Source organism: Ambystoma mexicanum, chromosome 3p (genome assembly GCF_040938575.1).
Source record: "Ambystoma mexicanum isolate Mex_15411 chromosome 3p, UKY_AmexF1_1, whole genome shotgun sequence".
Lineage (NCBI taxonomy): Eukaryota > Metazoa > Chordata > Amphibia > Caudata > Ambystomatidae > Ambystoma > Ambystoma mexicanum.
The window spans coordinates 300,545,015-300,568,504 of NC_090925.1; positions in this window are offsets into that span (position 1 = coordinate 300,545,015).

Below are 23,490 nucleotides of genomic sequence, written 5' to 3' on the forward strand. Positions count from 1 at the left end.
CAGCAAATTGGAGAGCAGTTGTTCATCCCTGTTCAATTAAATGATGGGAAGGACTCTGTTCTCGCTCGAGTGTGTGTGAACAACGGTAAGAGCTTCATTAGCGAAGCCATGTTCCGCCAACTCCCAAAAGATCCAGCCATTCCCACATTCAAACTGATAGACGAATGGGAAATGGACCTGGAAGCACCTAATTCCAAACATCTCCTGCCAAGCAGGTGTATGCTCAAAATCTCCATGGGCAACAAGAGCATAGTCCACAATTGTTGGGTCGTGCGAGACGTCCCTGCCGCCTTTTACTTAGGCAGTGACATTCTCAATCGCTTTGCCATTAGTTTGGACCTAATAAACTTCAAAGCTTGGTCCCGATTAGCGGATAATCCCGTGGGCTTTGATGATCCAGAATAAGCATTTAGGTCAGCTCAATTGCTACCTTATGCAGTTGAAATTCAGATTAAAGAGGAAGTCACCATCCCAGAAAGGACTCGACAATTCTCCCTGGAAGTGAAAGCTAAAAGAGGACAACATTTGAAAAACCCTGATGCTTACATACATCTAAATGCTTCTCTCCAACAGCAAGGGTTGGGGGTAAACCCAACTCCATTAGTCAACATAGAACATTACACCATTCCAATAGAGGTGGATAACAGCGACTTAAAGAGTATTACTCTAGCCGCAGGCACCATTATTGGAATGGCGGTTTATGACCGACATTTTTCCATCGACTTAGTAAATGAACTGTTAGGACCAATCCCCAAGGACTGTTTTGACAGTGACAGTGAGGACAATACAACACCAGACAGGATTTTTACCCGGCATGGGGGGAACTTCCTGGTGTACACTTCTTGCCCTCATGGTAAGGAAGATGTGACTTGTGACTTCAGGAGGGATGAGGTGATTTTCCAAGTCCATGAGGGCTGCCTTTCCCACCTGAAGCCTCCAGTCCAAATCAGCACTCTGACCAGGGACTTCTCCACCCAGCTGGAGGAGGCCGCGGAGATAGCCAAACCAGAAGTCTTTCCAGGCTTCAGGCAGATGGTGGAAGAGAGAGTCAACCTAGCTGACGCCTGTGTGACTCTGGAACAAAAGCAAAAGTTGAAACAAGTTTTCTTGGATTTCCAAGATCTCTTTGCGGTAGACTCATATGACTGTGGCCGCACTGACATCCACACAACAACAATCCCCACGGACCCTGGCATGACTCCTGTGTTTGTGAAGCAATATCGCTTGCCTCTCGCATCAATGGAGTCCCTTACTGAAATAATTAAGAACCTTGAGTCCAGGGGAACAATCCGTCCAGTCCACAGCACCTTCAATAATCCGGTGCTGGGAATATTGAAGCCAAACGGCCAGTGGAGACTCTGTGCTGACCTCAGGGAGCTCAACAAACGGGTCCATACTTCCCGATGGCCTCTGCCCTACATTGACCAAGGGCTGGCCCAGATCCAGGGGTCACAGGTATTCACAGCAATAGACCTGACCAATGGATACTGGACCGTGCCTGTCAGTAGGGAGGACCAATACAAGCTGGCTTTTACCTTTGGGGGCCAGCAGTATACATGGACCTGGACTCCCTTCGGATACCTCAACTCCGGCAATGAATTCAACATTTTTCTACATAAGGCCATGCCTGACCTGGGTGCGAGGGGTAACCTGGCTTATGTAGATGATGTCCTCATCAAAAGTTCATCTGTGGAGGAACACATAGCGGAGATCCGTTATGTTCTGACACAGTTGAGGGCCGCCGGAGCAAAACTTTCCTTTCAGAAAGCACAGTGGTGTAGAACCCGTGTTAATTTCTTGGGGCATGAGATTACTCCTCAGGGTCTCTGTCCCCAGGAAAAGAAAGTGGAAGCACTTCAGAAACTGAAAGACCCCACAACTCTGCGGGAACTAAGGAGCCTCCTTGGACTGACTAATTACAGCAGAAAGTTCATTGAGGGCTACGCAGAGATCACCAGACCCCTGATTCATCTCCTGAAGGGGGGGGGTCAAGTGGGAATGGGGTCCAGAACAAGCCGAGGCAGTAAGACAACTCAAGAGAAGCGTCTCACAAGCGCCTTGCCTAGCTTACCCTGTCAGAAACAAGGAGTTCTTCCTGGAGACGGGGTTCTCTAATACGTGCTTGACGGCAGTATTATACCAAAAGCATCACAAGGTCAATAAAGAAATCTCCTATGCGAGCAAAACTTTATCCTCTGTGGAGGAAATATTCAACGATTGTGAGAAGGCACTCCTGGCAACGGTGTGGGCATTGAAGAATTACCGCCCGTTTATCCAGGGGGAACACATCATAGTGGAGACTCCACACCAGCCTCTTCAATATCTCCAAAGTGACAGAATCTGGGCCGGAAATGTGAGTAATTCCCGAATTACTTCCTGGATTCTGTCAATGCAAGGCTTTCGTGTGGAGGTCAGATATGGCCAAAACAAGAAGAGTCCCCTCGCGCAAGGTCTGGCTGACTTGCATGATTGTGCCAGAGAAAACTGTCTCGAGGACGAAAGTCTAAAAATAAAGGACAACACGGAGGCATACCTTAATTCCCCACCCACACAAAGTCTTTGAAGAAGACAAGTGTGAGGGAATGCCCACTGTGTATGTGGATGGATGCTCTTACCATGTTGACAACGACGGGGAGAAAGAACTGGTGGCCGGTGTAGGGAATGCATGGGTGAATGAGTTCCCAGAACCCTCCGCTGGATACAAAATTGGTCCCCGAAGTAGTCAGGTGGCAGAATTGATGGCTGTGCATCAGGCCATCCTCACTGCTGTCCAGCATCAACTCCACGAACTGGTCATAATCACAGATTCGGATTATGTACGGAACGGGTTCGTGGAGCACCTGGTTAATTGGAAAACCAGCGGCATGTTATGTGCTAACAACAAACCCTTGAAACATGGGAAGTTGATCCAAAACATTGATGATCTGGTCACCTCGAATGAGATGACCAACTATTGGAAAAAGATCAAGGGTCATTCCAAAGTAGAGGGACCAGACAAAACTGGAAATGACTTAGCTGATCAGCTGGCCAAAACCGGGGCCATCCAAGGGGATCTAATTGAGATTGAGTCCCTGTTGGGGGAAATCCAGGTCACTGCTATCACTAGGTCCCAGACAAATGCTCACAACGACCTTTCAATTGCACAATGGAGTAAGGAGACCCCTGATGATGATTTGATTACCGCTCAGAAGGGGGATCCAATAATTGGTAAATTTTACCAACACCTTGAGGACCCTGAGAACTTTCCCCTGACGGATACCGATTAAATTGGGAAAGAGGACCTAAGAGTGTTGATGAAATGTCCAAAAATGTTCCGGATCCAAGACGGTTTGTTGGTAAGGAAATCCAAAGCTGGCCATGACCAGTTGGTGGTTCCTACCTCATTCCGAAGCCTGATGTTAAGTCACGCCCATGATGCGGCTACTGCCGGTCATAAGGGGTTTCACACAACATTGGAAATCTTAAGAGAGGTTGCATACTGGCCACACATGGGGCAGGACCTCGACCAATACTTGAAGGGGTGTCTTGTGTGTGCACAATTTCAGCCATCATCCCTCACGCACCGTGCGCCTCTCCAAAAGAGGGGGATGACACTGCCATGGTCAGATTTACAAATCGACTTTGTAGGCCCTGTGATTCGCTCTGCTAGGGGGAATAAGTACATGTTGACGGTGACATGCTTGTTTACCAAGTGGGTGGAATTTCTCCCAGCCCCAAATTGCAAGGCAGAAACAGCAGCTGCCCTGATGATCAACCACATCTTTTCCCGTTTTGGTCTACCTCAAAGGATTGAGTCAGACAGAGGTAGCCACTTCACCAGTGAAGTAATGACAAAGATGTGGGAGATACTGGGGGTCAAAAGGAAGTTGCAAATTGCTTACAGGCCAGCTTCTTCTGGGGCAGTAGAGAGATATAACCGGACAATTGTGAGCATATTAAAGACGTTTGTGGCAGATTCTGGGCCAAGTTGGGATATCCGATTACCTCTGGTCCTAATGGCCATCAGATCTACCCCTTCATCTGCAACCAAAATGTCACCATTTGAGTTGATGACTGGGCGCAAGATGGTGCTTCCGCAGCATTTTCTCTACAGGACCCAAGAGCAGACACTGATAAATGCCTCCACTACTCATGAGTATGTGGAGAATTTAAGGAAACACCTTCAACATGATTTTGCTTATGCTCAGCGGAATCTAGAAAGATCGGCTGATAGCATGAAGACCCATTATGACCTGAAAACTTCCAGGAAGGAATATCAGGTGGGAGACCGGGTCTATCTATACAACTTCCAAAGGAACCAGGCCACGCAGCGCAAATTTTTGCCTACATGGAAGGGACCCTTTGAGATCATCGACAAGATCTCCCCTGTGGCCTACAAAATCCACATCCCCAAAGGTCCTTTGGCAGCAGGGGAAGACAAGTGGGTCCACATAAACCAGTTGAAATGTTGCCATCCCAGGCACGCTCTGCAACAACTGGAGGAATCCTCTGGAATCCTAGCGGGTACTGTCTCAGACTAATTCAGTTCCAATCATAAAACATACCACATCTAGTCTCTAAAATACTGTGATTTGCATGAAACTGTCTCTTAGTTATACTGTTTTTTTTTTTCAAAATAAGAATGTAATGTTTCGTTATGATGAAATGCATATGCTGCCCCACTATCTCAACAGTGGTGGAAACACGTCTATGAGTAGGTATTGCCGCTCTTCCTTTGTCGTCCTAGGAGAAAGAAAACCTGGAGACGGGCCAAGGAGGACGATCCGGAGACCGGGAGCAGAGACGCAATGGGCCCGGGGTACCGCCCAATATTCCCATCAGGACCGGCGAGGAGAACCGATCGATCAGTACCGGATGGAGGAAAAGATGCTGAACTGTGCCATCTACCGGAAGAAGATGAGAACTACATCCCAGATCTTGCGGGTCCCACCAGTGAAGGATCAGATGGCCACCGCAAGAAGGGGGGCTTGTGGGATGTTTTTATCCATGCATCCAAGCCCTACCACCAAAACTGTGCATTACTGGCATTGAAAACATCATAATGGCCAGAGCTCCCCAGAAAATGCACAGGAAAATCCCATTTCGCCTATACTGTGAGCTCAGAGAGGCAATGCTGATTGCCAAAAGCAAACCCATAACTGTTGGGAATTCCTTTTTCTTGAATGTCAAATATGGCAAAATCATGGGCACAGAATTACTTTACTGCAGAAACACACCAATGCCATGTCCTGGACAATATACTCCATGTAATATCACTTGCTGAAATGAATCAATCTAAAAAAAATCCCAAGGATGGATGGAGTAACCACAAAATCCTGAGGGTGGCGCCAGCGGTCTAAACTCTGACAGGAGAGCTGTCTTGCAAAACTGTCTAGTGCAAAGAAAGGGGTCTTATTTCATTAAAAGTTCAAAGGGGTTGCCTGTCCTGAGAACTCTTGACACTTCAGAACTCAACACAAGAAGCCAGGAAATCACAGGGTGCTGTTAATTAAATGCAAAGTGGCTCCCTGGCCTCCTGATCTCAGCTTCCCAGAGACCACACAATGGCCCCTCTCCTCTGAAAGGAATATGTTGATTTTTACTGTTTCCTGTCAACAAAGGCCTGCCTGCCCAGAGGACACATGTGACTGACCCACCCAAGTCTTGGAGGCGGACTCCAACACTCTGAGAACTGACTTGAAAGCAAAATATATATTTTACAAAAACACTGATAACTCTTTGTAATCAAATGACAGAAATGTATAACCTTGAGAGCCTTAATTTAGAAAATGTACCTTCAATTCAAGCCCAAACCCCAATTTGTGTGATGTTCTGGGGCAAAACCCCGCTAATTGTTAATATTACAGACACTGTGTTTAAGTTAGACAAATGAAAATTTACTGGAGTATGTATGGACAGGCCGTGTACATGTGTACAAATCTGGAGAAAAATCTGATGTTGCAAAACCACTAAAAAGGTGCAAATATTGCCATTTCTGAATGCAAGCCCCCAGGAAGAGCAAAGTTTGAACAGGGGATACCTCCTGTGATATGTGAGGGGTGCATGTAATTTTAAACAAATGTTTACCTGTGCAAATATGTCTTTTTATATCAAATATAGATTGTGTGCAATTTGACAGGGGAGTGTCCTCTCTGCAAGCCATAAAATGACATCGCTCTGACTCACAGTTCCTTCCCCAATCAAGTGAGAAATGGAAATTTGACCAATGGCAAGTGGAGAGGGGTAGGGTCTAGTGATGCTGCACACACACCCACATTCTAAACAGATAAAAGCAGATAGTGCAAGCCAAATAGACATTCATTTTCCACTTGCAGCTGGAAGCTCTGCCAAAATTCCATACCTTACCTCCATCAATCTCCAGAGAAAGCTGTGCAGAAAGACCCAGAGAAAGCAGAGCAGTATCCAAAACCAGAGAGAGCTGAACCGGAGTCCAGTCCAAAACCTGACCAGATCCGTGGCGAGGCATATTTCTACATATAGTGTGAGTACATAGTAGAACTGTGCAGAACCAATCTCTTAGTTAAAATAATATAATTCAATTCTATTTTAATCTAAGTAGAACTGCCTCCTGTCACCTGTCATTTGTAAAGCTGTCACCTGTGATTTGCTAGTTGCAAGCTGCACTTGTCTTTTTGAACTTTAAAATTTCAAATCTGAAAAACGACCTTTATTTAATCGCTCATATCTCCGTGACCGTTTGTCCTAGAGACTTGCAGTAACTTTCCTCAGAAAGCTTAGAATCGTGGCTTTCCTACGAACCTAGAACCGCATTCCTACCCCCTATAATTTTGCCGTAATCGTGAAAAACGCACTCGCGAATTTTGCCGCGATTTGCAAATTTCTCCACTTGTGAAAACAGAAGCTTCTTGCTTTCATTTGCCAAAAATTTGTTTAACCTACCAATTACTCCTAGATCCTTGCTAAAGTGAGCCTGGACTAATATTAACTTGATTTCACTCACCCTGAACCTCCTAGAGGGAATTAAAAGCATTTTAGCATATTTTTTTCTACATTGCCAGCACATTTAAAAGCATTTGGGCCTGTGTTTTCAACGTCTGTAGTCTAAGTTGCTGGGTGAACTGAATCACATTTGATTGCATTTCTGAGAACTGTGTGCCTTCCTTCCATTTCCTTGCATAGCATAAAAGGGGGGGGGGTGAATTGTCCAAGAAAGTGATTACATTGTCTTTTGCTGAAATCCTATCAAGTTATTTTCTGTACTGCATTTCATTCCACATTGCATCCATTTGAAACCATAAAAGTAATGTTGCTATCTTATCCATTTCATGTCAACTCCTTAGTGATTATCAAGAAGTGTGCTAGTGCCAGATTCTCCGTTGTTAATCTTGATCATCTCAGATTAAGTGTGATATTCAATTATTAATTTATTATAAAGTGTGATATATATATATATATTGTTTAAATTATAAATTAAACCTTTTAACTTGCAAAACAGAACTACTTCTTGGCTCAGTGGGGTCAGGAGGATTCCAAGAGAGGGGTGTTATATAGGGGTAGTCATCCAGAACGCATGAACTGGACATAAAGATATATCCATAAGGGTTTTCATTCAGTATTCTAGACTAGGCGTTGACTTGGCTGTAGTGCTGAATTGAATCCTCTTACAAATTGGGGGCTCGACCGGGATGTTTGGGTTAGATCTACCATTTGTGCAGATTAATACAGCGTGCCAGCTGACCAGATACACATATCCGGTCGGATCACCACGCTGTGTTACGCTGTAAAGCACTCCTCAAAGGAACGCTCTAGGAAACGGTCTGTTTTGCAAGAATAAAATACAAACTTCTGTAAGTCAGGACAGAGACCAATCTCTAGAATGACGACCTTAGTAGACATGAAAATAGCCAGAGAGCACTTCTTACATAAGTTATTTGTGAGAGGTGAGTGGACTCACCAGGACCAGACGGTCTGGTTGCAAGCAATCGCACCCCAGATCACGGAAACAGGGTCAGATATATGGAGAGACCAGGGTCCCTTACATGTGGCCCTGAGTGAACTATATATGTCCTCTAAGGCCAAGGATGAGCACAACAAGATTGCCAGGGTAGCGGCATATTTATATTTACATATGGGAGCCATGCAGGACAAATGTGCTGAAGGCCAAGATTTGGTGAGTAGGCAACTGCTGGCATTACAGAAGGCCCAATCTGATCTGGACTCTTCTGAGCAGAGGCTGCAGAGGAGCCAGGAGTCAGAAAATGATAGTAGGCAGTATATCATTAAAATAAAAGAGGACATGGATATACTGCAACAGGAAAAGGCTATACTGCAACAGGAAAAGGCTGACCAGGATACTAGATTTCTGGCCCTGCAGAAGGAGCACCAAGACAGTTTGGACTCCTTACTGCAGAGCCAGAAAAAGCTGGAGCAACAATTAGACTTTAACAGGGCATGCACGGAGCAGGTAGCCACCCTGCAAAGTCATCTAGATAGAGTGAAGGTAGAGAGCAACAAGCTGATTTTGAAAGACCTGGATACCCAGGCAGAGTTTGATGAAGAACGCCAGAAAGCTGGTGCCTTTCAAAGGCAGAGGGACGACCTGGCGGCACAAATGCAGGCTCTTAGTCAGGAAAGAGACGCCTTAGGCCAGGAAGTCTGCCATTTAAAAAGGAAAATGGAAGAAAATCACCTGGCCCACCAGTGACTGGGTGACCTCCAAAAAGAACACCAGAACTTGTTAGAGCACACCAGGAGGGTGGAGGATGCTCTAGCAAGAAAGGAGCAGGCCAATAGGGACACAGCTCAGGAGGTAACCCTCCTGCAGCACAGACTGGCCCAGTGCTCCAGGACCAATCAGGAAACACAGAGAGAGAATGAGTCTCTATGCCAGCGCAATGATAGACTCCAACAACAGGTAGCGATGCAGGAGAGACTGATAGAGTCTAGTAAGGCCTTAACTGAGGAACTGAAGGCGCAGGCTCTTGCATTGCAACAGGGAGCAGGGGCGGATAGAGATGAGGTTCGCTGGGAAAGGGAAACTCCTGAGCATAACCCCAGGAGCCCTAGTACCAGAGGACTTTATCTCTCTCGGTCCCTGGACTCTGCCAACCCCATGTCCCCTGGCGCACATGAGCACAGGGCCACAGGGATGGCAGATTACTATCCAGCCAGAAGCATGGGGCTCATAGGCCAGTACCACCCAGGAATGGAGGGGCGGGCATCCGGGAATGGGCACCCCAGCACAGTGCAATTTAATGGGGAACCCCAGGAGAGTAGGCCATTAAGGGCATCCTGAAAACCTCTGCCCAGTTAGGTCAGTGGTGGGGTACCCATCAAATCCTGGCCGCAAGGAGGAATCTGAAGACTCCTCTGAACTGCGCAGGACACAGGAGACCAGGTCCCCACATTCGGCCAGCCATTCCCAGGCTCGCAGAATCCGGGTGAACCTGGAAGAGCAGACAGGAACCTCTGGGAGCAGTGCCTCTGAGTCAGAGGATGAATGGACAAGGGTTACCCGAACCAAAAAGGCCAATAAGGCAAAAAGGGCCTTGCTTAAGGACCCCTTAAAGCAGATTAAGGCGATCAGGAGCGTCATCACGCCTTACCATAAGAACGCTAAGTATTCTGTTTGGGAGCACTTAGAGTTGTTTGAGCAAATGATGGAGACTTTCCATTTGAAGGGCAGCCAAAGCTGTATTCAATATGTAAAGTGGACCTTCTCCCCGGAATACTCCAGTTTCTTTGCGGGGCTGGAGGACCAAAATCATTTAAGATGGTCCACCTATAAGGCGGCCATCTTGAAACACTTTTCTGTTCACAGAAATCCTCAAGAGGCTCGCAAGGCAGCCTACAATTTGCAATGTGGGGAGGATCAGGCCCCACAAGAATTTGTGCAAGAACTGAAACGTGCTTTTGCGCAGACCACCAGAAGGGTGCGCACAGACAGTAGAGAATTCATTAATACATTTTTTCATGCCTTGCCCAAATACATAATGACCCAGCTCGTGAGGGATTTTCACGAGAAAAGATCTTTAGACTGGGTCATTGAACAGGCTACCCAGATCTATGAGGTGCAGAAACCTGTAGATAGCAAAAGTAATGCCCAGAAAAACCCCAAAGCCAACAGCACCCCTGCTGCTGCCAAGGTGGCAGAGGTAAAGGTCACCCCCGTTTTGTATTTAGAGATGGGGGGCCTAAAAACCTACCTGCACCTAATAATGCTAGGCCCAGGAGGTCCTCGGGTCAGTCACAGACAGGGAGCCAAGGAGGCCGCCCCACAAATGGGGTCCCTCGCTCTCCTGATTATGTAAGTCCCCGTTACAAGGGAAATCGACCCATACTGGGTTATGTGTGGACTCCTCCAGCCCAAGGGGGGGGGATCCAGCCAAGCACCTAACCCAGGGAACTTCCCTCCTAACTTCCCACAGGAGGGCAGAAATTCTCCAAACCCTGGGCAGAACTTTTTCCCCAGGTATCCACCCAATTTCCAGCCCCAAAATCCTCCACCCTTCTTTCCCCAATTCCCTGAGCCCAGACAACCTAATCCGGGAGAGGGGAGGCCAAGGGTGGAGGGGTACCCAAATCTTCCCAACCCGGGGTATTACCAGAGGAGGGACAGCTACCCTTCCCGGGATCAGCCCAGGGGAGAAAACAGGGCCCCGTATCAGCCTGAGCGGGTTTCCCAGTTAGAGCGCCAGGTTCAAAACATGGCGCGGGATCTGGGTCACATACTGAGGGCTCAGCAGAACCCTCAGATGGGCGTGCCGGTGCAGAACGCACCCAACCCTGGACCTGGTGCTCCAGAACAATGACGGGGGCAGCACCCTGATAACACACCGGTTCCCAGGGAGGAGGCACAAGGGGAAGGGGGGTGTAAAGCCTTGGAGGAAGCTTCCTTCCTCACTTGTAAACAGCCCCTGGAAACCCAGGAACCGGAAACAAAATCTCTTGCCCCGGAAAGTCTGCCTCCTAAGGAGCAGAGGGGGGGTAGGAGAAACAAAGGACCCAAACAGACACAGTTTGAGGAGGAGGTACAGATCTTCCAATTTGAGGGAGAGGGATCCTCAGAGGATCCTGGGAAAAGGATCTTCTCCTTCAGAGAGGGGGGAACTCCTCCCAAAGAAAAATGGGTCCCTACGGATGCAAATCCAGACTGGGGAGATGTGGAGACTGAGCTACCGCCGCCCACCATCTCATCCCAGAACCAACAGCAAGAAAATCCCCTGGTTCAAACCCATCCTGGTGACTGCCTCCAAAAAGGGGAGGGCGGCCCAGAACCGGAACCAGGGGAACCCACAATGGCTCTGATCTCCAGTTGCCAACTTTTTCTTTCAGATTCCCAAGGCTCTCCACAGAATTCTGCCCAAATTTCTTCTCTTGCAATGTCCAAAACCAGAAAGTTAGCCCACCAGTTGTCCAAAAATGTGCATTATCTGTGCCCCCTTGAGGAGAAGGAGGGAAGATATTATGCCCCGGTACAAGTACAGGGGCAGGGTACGATTTCAGCGCTGGTGGACACGGGATCTCAAGCTATCCTTCTGTCCAGAAGGGCCTTTGATGAACTGAATGCAGGAAGGGGAGGGAATTATCAAATTCCTCTCACCTCTCTTCCTGGACAACTCCAGAACTTTGACGGGAAGGAAATTCCCGTCGAGGGGACGGCAGACTTGGACATTAAAATTGGGCGACACAAGTTGAAACACCCGGTCATAGTTGTGACCCCAGAGGGCACCCCTTGTTTACTAGGGAATGACCTCCTGAGAAGGTTGTCACCCCTAATAGATTGCGTAAACAAGGTCCTCTGGACCCAGACTAGCCGACCAATGAAATTAAAACGGAGTGTCAACCATGTTAGTTTAAACGGCACCTGCCACATGGTTGAACAAAAATCTGACCAAGTAGAATTTCACTTCCAGAATAGCCAAATTCCAGACGTGACAGTAATAGCAGTAGGACAACAGACTGGTGATGGAGGGTCCTCTCTATTTCTGAAAATCAACCTGCCTTCCAGTCTAAAGTGGTACTCCACACTGGAAGGAAACACTCTGAGATTCTATACTAATCCACAATCAGAAACTCCCACTCCAATAGTCCAGAAAGATGTGAAATCAGCTCAGAGCCTGGCTGATATTCAGCAAATTGGAGAGAAGTTGTTCATCCCTGTCCAATTAAATGATGGGAAGGACTCTGTTCTCGCTCGAGTGTGTGTGAACAACGGTAAGAGCTTCATTAGCGAAGCCATGTTCCGCCAACTCCCAAAAGATCCAGCCATTCCCACATTCAAACTGATAGACACATGGGAAATGGACCTGGAAGCACCTAATTCCAAACATCTCCTGCCAAGCAGGTGTATGCTCAAAATCTCCATGGGCAACAAGAGCAGAGTCCACAATTGTTGGGTCGTGCGAGACGTCCCTGTCGCCTTTTACTTAGGCAGTGACATTCTCAATCGCTTTGCCATTAGTTTGGACCTAATAAACTTCAAAGCTTGGTCCCGATTAGCGGATAATCCCGTGGGCTTTGATGATCCAGAAAAAGCATTTAGGTCAGCTCAATTGCTACCGTATGCAGTTGAAATTCAGATTAAAGAGGAAGTCACCATCCCAGAAAGGACTCGACAATTCTCCCTGGAAGTGAAAGCTAAAAGAGGACAACATTTGAAAAACCCTGATGATTACATACATCTAAATGCTTCTCTCCAACAGCAAGGGTTGGGGGTAAACCCAACTCCATTAGTCAACATAGAACATGACACCATTCCAATAGAGGTGGATAACAGCGACTTAAAGAGTATTACTCTAGCCGCAGGCACCATTATTGGAATGGCGGTTGATGACCGACATTTTTCCATCGACTTAGTAAATGAACTGTTAGGACCAATCCCCAAGGACTGTTTTGACAGTGACAGTGAGGACAATACAACACCAGACAGGATTTTTACCCGGCATGGGGGGAACTTCCTGGTGTACACTTCTTGCCCTCATGGTAAGGAAGATGTGACTTGTGACTTCAGGAGGGATGAGGTGATTTTCCAAGTCCATGAGGGCTGCCTTTCCCACCTGAAGCCTCCAGTCCAAATCAGCACTCTGACCAGGGACTTCTCCACCCAGCTGGAGGAGGCCGCGGAGATAGCCAAACCAGAAGTCTTTCCAGGCTTCAGGCAGATGATGGAAGAGAGAGTCAACCTAGCTGACGCCTGTGTGACTCTGGAACAAAAGCAAAAGTTGAAACAAGTTTTCTTGGATTTCCAAGATCTCTTTGCGGTAGACTCATATGACTGTGGCCGCACCGACATCCACACAACAACAATCCCCACGGACCCTGGCATGACTCCTGTGTTTGTGAAGCAATATCGCTTGCCTCTCGCATCAATGGAGTCCCTTACTGAAATAATTAAGAACCTTGAGTCCAGGGGAATAATCCGTCCAGTCCACAGAACCTTCAATAATCCGGTGCTGGGAATATTGAAGCCAAACGGCCAGTGGAGACTCTGTGCTGACCTCAGGGAGCTCAACAAACGGGTCCATACTTCCCGATGGCCTCTGCCCTACATTGACCAAGGGCTGGCCCAGATCCAGGGGTCACAGGTATTCACAGCAATAGACCTGACCAATGGATACTGGACCGTGCCTGTCAGTAGGGAGGACCAATACAAGCTGGGTTTTACCTTTGGGGGCCAGCAGTATACATGGACCCGGACTCCCTTCGGATACCTCAACTCCGGCAATGAATTCAACATTTTTCTACATAAGGCCATGCCCGACCTGGGTGCGAGGGGTAACCTGGCTTATGTAGATGATGTCCTCATCAAAAGTTCATCTGTGGAGGAACACATAGCGGAGATCCGTTATGTTCTGACACAGTTGAGGGCCGCCGGAGCAAAACTTTCCTTTCAGAAAGCACAGTGGTGTAGAACCCGTGTTAATTTCTTGGGGCATGAGATTACTCCTCAGGGTCTCTGTCCCCAGGAAAAGAAAGTGGAAGCACTTCAGAAACTGAAAGACCCCACAACTCTGCGGGAACTAAGGAGCCTCCTTGGACTGACTAATTACAGCAGAAAGTTCATTGAGGGCTACGCAGAGATCACCAGACCCCTGATTCATCTCCTGAAGGGGGGGGTCAAGTGGGAATGGGGTCCAGAACAAGCCGAGGCAGTAAGACAACTCAAGAGAAGTGTCTCACAAGCGCCTTGCCTAGCTTACCCTGTCAGAAACAAGGAGTTCTTCCTGGAGACGGGGTTCTCTAATACGTGCTTGACGGCAGTATTATACCAAAAGCATGACAAGGTCAATAAAGAAATCTCCTATGCGAGCAAAACTTTATCCTCTGTGGAGGAAATATTCAACGATTGTGAGAAGGCACTCCTGGCAACGGTGTGGGCATTGAAGAATTACCGCCCGTTTATCCAGGGGGAACACATCATAGTGGAGACTCCACACCAGCCTCTGCAATATCTCCAAAGTGACAGGATCCGGGCCGGAAATGTGAGTAATTCCCGAATTACTTCCTGGATTCTGTCAATGCAAGGCTTTCCTGTGGAGGTCAGATATGGCCAAAACAAGAAGAGTCCCCTCGCGCAAGGTCTGGCTGACTTGCATGATTGTGCCAGAGAAAACTGTCTCGAGGACGAAAGTCTAAAAATAAAGGACAACACAGAGGCATACCTTAATTCCCCACACAAAGTCTTTGAAGAAGACAAGTGTGAGGGAATGCCCACTGTGTATGTGGATGGATGCTCTTACCATGTTGACAACGACGGGGAGAAAGAACTGGTGGCCGGTGTAGGGAATGCATGGGTGAATGAGTTCCCAGAACCCTCCGCTGGATACAAAATTGGTCCCCGAAGTAGTCAGGTGGCAGAATTGATGGCTGTGCATCAGGCCATCCTCACTGCTGTCCAGCATCAACTCCACGAACTGGTCATAATCACAGATTCGGATTATGTACGGATCGGGTTCGTGGAGCACCTGGTTAATTGGAAAACCAGCGGCATGTTATGTGCTAACAACAAACCCTTGAAACATGGGAAGTTGATCCAAAACATTGATGATCTGGTCACCTCGAATGAGATGACCATCTATTGGAAAAAGATCAAGGGTCATTCCAAAGTAGAGGGACCAGACAAAACTGGAAATGACTTAGCTGATCAGCTGGCCAAAACCGGGGCCATCCAAGGGGATCTAATTGAGATTGAGTCCCTGTTGGGGGAAATCCAGGTCACTGCTATCACTAGGTCCCAGACAAATGCTCACAACAACCTTTCAATTGCACAATGGAGTAAGGAGACCCCTGATGCTGATTTGATTACTGCTCAGAAGGGGGATCCAATAATTGGTAAATTTTACCAACACCTTGAGGACCCTGAGAACTTTCCCCTGACGGATACCGATTACATTGGGAAAGAGGACCTAAGAGTGTTGATGAAATGTCCAAAAATGTTCCGGATCCAAGACGGTTTGTTGGTAAGGAAATCCAAAGCTGGCCATGACCAGTGGGTGGTTCCTACCTCATTCCGAAGCCTGATGTTAAGTCACGCCCATGATGCGGCTACTGCCGGTCATAGGGGGTTTCACACAACATTGGAAATCTTAAGAGAGGTTGCATACTGGCCACACATGGGGCAGGACCTCGACCAATACTTGAAGGGGTGTCTTGTGTGTGCACAATTTCAGCCATCATCCCTCACGCACCGTGCGCCTCTCCAAAAGAGGGGGATGACACTGCCATGGTCAGATTTACAAATCGACTTTGTAGACCCCGTGATTCGCTCTGCTAGGGGGAATAAGTACATGTTGACGGTGACATGCTTGTTTACCAAGTGGGTGGAATGTCTCCCAGCCCCAAATTGCAAGGCAGAAACAGCAGCTGCCCTGATGATCAACCACATCTTTTCCCGTTTTGGTCTACCTCAAAGGATTGTGTCAGACAGAGGTAGCCACTTCACCAGTGAAGTAATGACAAAGATGTGGGAGATACTGGTGGTCAAAAGGAAGTTGCATATTGCTTACAGACCAGCTTCTTCTGGGTCAGTAGAGAGATATAACCGGACAATTGTGAGCATATTAAAGAAGTTTGTGGCAGATTCTGGGCCAAGTTGGGATATCCGATTACCTCTGGTCCTAATGGCCATCAGATCTACCCCTTCATCTGCAACCAAAATGTCACCATTTGAGTTGATGACTGGGCGCAAGATGGTGCTTCCGCAGCATTTGCTCTACAGGACCCAAGAGCAGACACTGATAAATGCCTCCACTACTCATGAGTATGTGGAGAATTTAAGGAAACACCTTCAACATGCTTTTGCTTATGCTCAGCGGAATCTAAAAAGGTCAGCTGATAGCATGAAGACCCATTATGACCTGAAAACTTCCAGGAAGGAATATCAGGTGGGAGACCGGGTCTATCTATACAACTTCCAAAGGAACCAGGCCACGCAGCGCAAATTTTTGCCTACATGGAAGGGACCCTTTGAGATCATCGACAAGATCTCCCCTGTGGCCTACAAAATCCACATCCCCAAAGGTCCTTTAGCAGCAGGGGAAGACAAGTGGGTCCACATAAACCAGTTGAAATGTTGCCATCCCAGGCACGCTCTGCAACAACTGGAGGAATCCTCTGGAATCCTAGCGGGTACTGTCTCAGACTAATTCAGTTCCAATCATAAAACATACCACATCTAGTCTCTAAAATACTGTGATTTGCATGAAACTGTCTCTTAGTTATACTGTTTTTTTTTCAAAATAAGAATGTAATGTTTCGTTATGATGAAATGCATATGCTGCCCCACTATCTCAACAGTGGTGGAAACACGTCTATGAGTAGGTATTGCCGCTCTTCCTTTGTCGTCCTAGGAGAAAGAAAACCTGGAGACGGGCCAAGGAGGACGATCCGGAGACCGGGAGCAGAGACGCAATGGGCCCGGGGTACCGCCCAATATTCCCATCAGGACCGGCGAGGAGAACCGATCGATCAGTACCGGATGGAGGAAAAGATGCTGAACTGTGCCATCTACCGGAAGAAGATGAGAACTACATCCCAGATCTTGCGGGTCCCACCAGTGAAGGATCAGATGGCCACCGCAAGAAGGGGGGCTTGTGGGATGTTTTTATCCATGCATCCATGCCCTACCACCAAAACTGTGCATTACTGGCATTGAAAACATCATAATGGCCGGAGCTCCCCAGAAAATGCACAGGAAAATCCCATTTCGCCTATATTGTGAGCTCAGAGAGGCAATGCTGATTGCCAAAAGCAAACCCATAACTGTTGGGAATTCCTTTTTCTTGAATGTCAAATATGGCAAAATCATGGGCACAGAATTACTTTACTGCAGAAACACACCAATGCCATGTCCTGAACATGGACAATATACTCCATGTAATATCACTTGCTGAAATGAATCAATCTAAAAAAAATCCCAAGGATGGATGCAGTAACCACAAAATCCTGAGGGTGGCGCTAGCGGTCTAAACTCTGACAGGAGAGCTGTCTTGCAAAACTGTCTAGTGCAAAGAAAGGGGTCTTATTTCATTAAAAGTTCAAAGGGGTTGCCTGTCCTGAGAACTCTTGACACTTCAGAACTCAACACAAGAAGCCAGGAAATCACAGGGTTCTGTTAATTAAATGCAAAGTGGCTCCCTGGCCTCCTGATCTCAGCTTCCCAGAGACCACACAATGGCCCCTATCCTCTGAAAGGAATATGTTGATTTTTACTGTTTCCTGTCAACAAAGGCCTGCCTGCCCAGAGGACACATGTGACTGACCCACCCAAGTATTGGAGGCGGACTCCAACACTCTGAGAACTGACTTGAAAGCAAAATATATATTTTACAAAAACACTGATAACTCTTTGTAATCAAATGACAGAAATGTATAACCTTGAGAGCCTTAATTTAGAAAATGTACCTTCAATTCAAGCCCAAACTCCAATTTGTGTGATGTTCTGGGGCAAAACCCTGCTAATTGTTAATATTACAGACACTGTGTTTAAGTTAGACAAATTAAAATTTACTGGAGTATGTATGGACAGGCCGTGTACATGTGTACAAATCTGGAGAAAAATCTGATGTTGCAAAACCACTAAAAAGGTGCAAATATTGCCATTTCTGAATGCAAGCCCCCAGGAAGAGCAAAGTTTGAACAGGGGATACCTCCTGTGATATGTGAGGGGTGCATGTAATTTTAAACAAATGTTTACCTGTGCAAATATGTCTTTTTATATCAAATATAGATTGTGTGCAATTTGACAGGGGAGTGTCCTCTCTGCAAGCCATAAAATGACATCGCTCTGACTCACAGTTCCTTCCCCAATCAAGTGAGAAATGGAAATTTGACCAATGGCAAGTGGAGAGGGGTAGGGTCTAGTGATGCTGCACACACACCCACATTCTAAACAGATAAAAGCAGATAGTGCAAGCCAAATAGACATTCATTTTCCACTTGCAGCTGGAAGCTCTGCCAAAATTCCATACGTTACCTCCATCAATCTCCAGAGAAAGCTGTGCAGAAAGACCCAGAGAAAGCAGAGCAGTATCCAAAACCAGAGAGAGCTGAACCGGAGTCCAGTCCAAAACCTGACCAGATCCGTGGCGAGGCATATTTCTAAATATAGTGTGAGTACATAGTAGAACTGTGCAGAACCAATCTCTTAGTTAAAATAATATAATTCAATTCTATTTTAATCTAAGTAGAACTGCCTCCTAACTGTCACCTGTCATTTGTAAAGCTGTCACCTGTGATTTGCTAGTTGCAAGCTGCACTTGTCTTTTTGAACTTTAAAATTTCAAATCTGAAAAACGACCTTTATTTAATCGCTCATATCTCCGTGACCGTTTGTCCTAGATACTTGCAGTAACTTTCCTCAGAAAGCTTAGAATCGTGGCTTTCCTACGAACCTAGAACCGCATTCCTACCCCCTATAATTTTGCCGTAATCATGAAAAACGCACTCGCGAATTTTGCCGCGATTTGCAAATTTCTCCACGTGTGAAAACAGAAGCTTCTTGCTTTCATTTGCCAAAAATTCGTTTAACCTACCAATTACTCCTAGATACTTGCTAAAGTGAGCCTGGACTAATATTAACTTGATTTCACTCACCCTGAACCTCCTAGAGGGAATTAAAAGCATTTTAGCATATTTTTTTCTACATTGCCAGCACATTTAAAAGCATTTGGGCCTGTGTTTTCAAAGTCTGTAGTCTAAGTTGCTGGGTGAACTGAATCACATTTGATTGCATTTCTGAGAACTGTGTGCCTTCCTTCCATTTCCTTGCATAGCATAAAAGGGGGGGGGGGGGGGGTGAATTGTCCAAGAAAGTGATTACATTGTCTTTTGCTGAAATCCTATCAAGTTATTTTCTGTACTGCATTTCATTCCACATTGCATCCATTTGAAACCATAAAAGTATTGTTGCTATCTTATCCATTTCATGTCAACTCCTTAGTGATTATCAAGAAGTGTGCTAGTGCCAGATTCTCCGTTGTTAATCTTGATCATCTCAGATTAAGTGTGATATTCAATTATTAATTTATTATAAAGTGTGATATATATATATATTGTTTAAATTATAAATTAAACCTTTTAACTTGCAAAACAGAACTACTTCTTGGCTCAGTGGGGTCAGGAGGATTCCAAGAGAGGGGTGTTATATAGGGGTAGTCATCCAGAACGCATGAACTGGACATAAAGATATATCAATAAGGGTTTTCATTCAGTATTCTAGACTAGGCGTTGACTTGGCTGTAGTGCTGAATTGAATCCTCTTACAACTTAAAATAATAATAAAGTGACAATAAAGGGAAACATCAGCTGCCCACGATGAGGGTTCTAGCATATGCACAGGGCACATTTTAACAACAGCAGCCACAAGGAAAGTATACATACTAAGTAAAGATGCAGGACACAGATCAGCACAGAGTAATGTACACACACGACAGCACAGAAGGAGGCTATAGATTGGAAGTCACCAGGACGGTGCCATATGTGAGCATAGACTATGATCAGAAAAGGCCCCTTTTTTGTTGTGCTGTCATGAGTGTGCTAAGAAACAAACTGATATGTGTACCAATGGTGATGAGTATTAAGTATAAAGCAACGCTGGAGCTAAATAAACCATAATTAAAGAACACACCCCGAAAAATAAATTACTTTTAGAGCCTGACAATTTTCAAATAATTGGGAGTGAATATTTTGATAAGTTAGACACTTTGGACCCGATTCATGGAAAAGAGCGCATTTAGCCCGCAAAGGCCTGTGTGTAGAGAACAACACTGTGCGAGTCTGCGCCCAGAATGAAAAATCCACGCTCTGCATATTCATGCAATTGTCTGTGCAAAGTAACCGTATATGCAAGTCGTGGCCGAAACGCCCCCGACATACCCCCATGCAAAGCAAAAACAGCCAGAACAGCTACTTTTGCCTGCTCCCACGGGCACACATACATGCACACGTCAAACAGTTTATAGCGTCCCCGGAAAGCAGGTCTGCATCTTGGGATCCTGAGCAGTTTCCCCCGTAACTGTTACCGGCACCCCAACAGCATGCGTACGATTTATCGTAGCACAGGTAAAATCTGCATGTGAACCCCCTTTAACCATTCCTGCACCCTGCTACACTGAGTGCACACACCCCTAAGTCAGATAAGAACCACTGCTGTATACGTGAACCCCCTAAATCTGACACCTGATCATAGTCGTGCGCAGTGATTCAATTTAACATGGCACAAATGGATTCACACTATGTGACCGGTATATGTGTATTCCTATCATGGACTGTTTTGCATGCCATCAACCAATGTATGCAGGGGGGTCAAGTGCCTTGTGAGTGCCCATCCACTGTGTTTGTTCATGGCATTTGTTTTGGTGACCTGCCAGGTGTCCTGTGATATCAACGCTCTCATCATGGCAACATTGCTTTCAGCCTCATGATGACCCCACTGAGCACTACTAATGTTGATAGGGATATTTTTGGGGCCTCAGTGTCTGTGTAGTGGTGTATTGATGTTTTTGTCCGTCATGTGCCTCCTTTGTGCACAGTTATGGGGGACAGGCCTTTCAGTTGATGGTGTTTGGTGCCGTGTATTGGCTAAAGTCATTGCATGTAGGTGCATTTTGTTGGAGTCAATGTGGTCCGAATCAGTACAGTGCACTTGTAGATGGTTGTGTCATGGTTGGGACACACCTTCATTCACATGGTAGGGCTGCTTACATCGGGCATTATGTGTACAGGTGTCAGCTGACATTTGTGCTGCTTTAGGGTATGAGCTGTCTCCATTGCCTCTGCTACTCGCAGCCAGGTAAAGTATGCATCATTCCCCCCCCTTTCAGCCAGGTAAAGTATGCATCACCCCCCCCCTTTCAGCCAGGTAAGGTATGCATCATCCCCCCCCCTTTCAGCCAGGTAAAGTATGCATTGGTACGTCAATCACCTACCCACTTCACATTTCCATGACATGAGACTCACCGAGTAGCCAGGATCTTGGCCCTGCATGTCGCTCCATGTAGCGTGGTATTGTGGAGTTCCTCAGGACCATTGAATCATGGGTTGATCCGGGGAATCGAGCGCAACAATGTGTGATGATCTTGTTGGAATCCCAGACCATTTTCATGTTGATGGAGTGAAATAGTTTACGGTTGTGGTACGGTACCTCTATGGCATGTGAGACCACCAATTCCACATGGGTCAGTTGATGGCACCAATGCAACCAGGTATGCCGGCTAGTGCATGGAAACCCACTTTGGTGTTTGCAATCTCCTGGGCAGACCGTGGTAAGGAAATGTGGTCGTCTGTGTGCTTGAGGAGGGCATCGAGCACTTGGATCAGTGGTTGTGAAATGCCATGCAAGTGCCCCACTGTGTGGTGGTAGGTGCCTGTGGCCAGGAAGTGGAGCACAGACACTACCTTCAGTAGGGGGGGGTGGCGGTGGGTGTTTCTATCATGCTGACGATGTTGTTGTGTATCATGTGAACGATGGTGGTGATGGTGTCCCGGTCCAAACAGTACAAGGTATGGATCTGCTCAGCGGTGAGGTTGAATGGACTGGCTCGGATGCGTAGGATTGGGGGCTGCCTGGGTGGTGGCACTGGCTGTGCTGGTGGGGCTTGCTGGCCCTGCCTTGCCCTCCTTCTCCTCCTGTGTCTCCTCTGTGCTGCCTGGTGTTGTTGTTGTTGTTGTTGTTGTAGTTGTAGCACTTGCATTGCAATCAGGTCCTCCAGCCCCAACATTGCTAGTTGTATTGGAATAATTGTGGAGTGTGACTGGGTGTGGGAAGGGGTGGGGTGTGCTCTTTTTATACTTGGTGAGTCTGTATTGCCTCATCCTGTGCTGATTCTGTGCACCTGTGATAGCTGGGAACACTGCACATGGCTATTTACGGTTGGTTCGCAATGGCAGAATTAACACCATGGCGGCAAGGTACTTAACGGCCTTTGCGATGGCGTTAAGAGCATGTCCACTTGGTTTGTGATTTGCCCACCCTTGCGCGATGCCAGTATTTATGGCGTGGAAGATCGCGTGCGTGCGAACTTGGTGCTGTTAGTGCCACCGTTAACTATGATGCCGCTAATAGCACTTTCACGGGTCATGATCGGACCTAGCGGAAAACGATGCCGGTAGTCATTTACCAGCATCGTTTTTCGCTTACCGCCTGGGTCGTAATGAGGGCCAATATCTTCACACCAGGAGGTCCTCAACCAGGACATCATCCAGGATGCTCACCATCTGGTGATTCTGGGGTTGCCCTGGCTGAAATGGCCCAACCCCTTTATCAACTGGACCGCAGGGTCCTTCTTTCTAGGGTCTGAGTACTGCTTATCTCATTGTATCGGGGATCATTGAAAGATATCAGTTAAAGCAACTACATCACCCCAGAGTTCCCAGGGAGTTACGACTCTTAGTCAGATATCTGGCCTTCCGGATATATATCAAATGTATCAAGAGGTCCTCTCGACATCTGAATATACCCATCTACCCCCTCACAGAAGGGATGATTGCACCATTAATCTGATACCATACCAACCCTTACCATTTGGGAGGATGTATATTCTGTCGAACACAGAAAAAGAAGTTCTTCGAGAGTATTTGAGAACTAATCTGATGAATGGTCTTATCACTGAATCCACGTCTCCAGCCGCGGTATCTCTGTTCTTCATTCCATAAAGGAATATAGCAGAACTACGTCCATGCATCAACTTTTGTGGACTAAACAAAATCACAGTCCCCAATAAATATCCTCTGCCACTGATACCCGATATCTTTTTTTTAAGTTGTTTATTAGTTTGATTAATAAACCTTTACAACATCATCATCATTATTACAAAATTTAAAAACATAGAAAGTTTCAATACATAATCATCAAACATATATTTCAAACAATTATTTTTCCTTGTAATTCATCCAAATATTATTCTGAAATTCCACAGGTTGTATTGTTACCGTTTGAAGATTTGGTTTAGTCGGTAACTTAAAGATAATGAATAAAACACACTTTCCTTATATTTTCAGTTGCACGTGTTTTTTGTCTAATTCATTCAC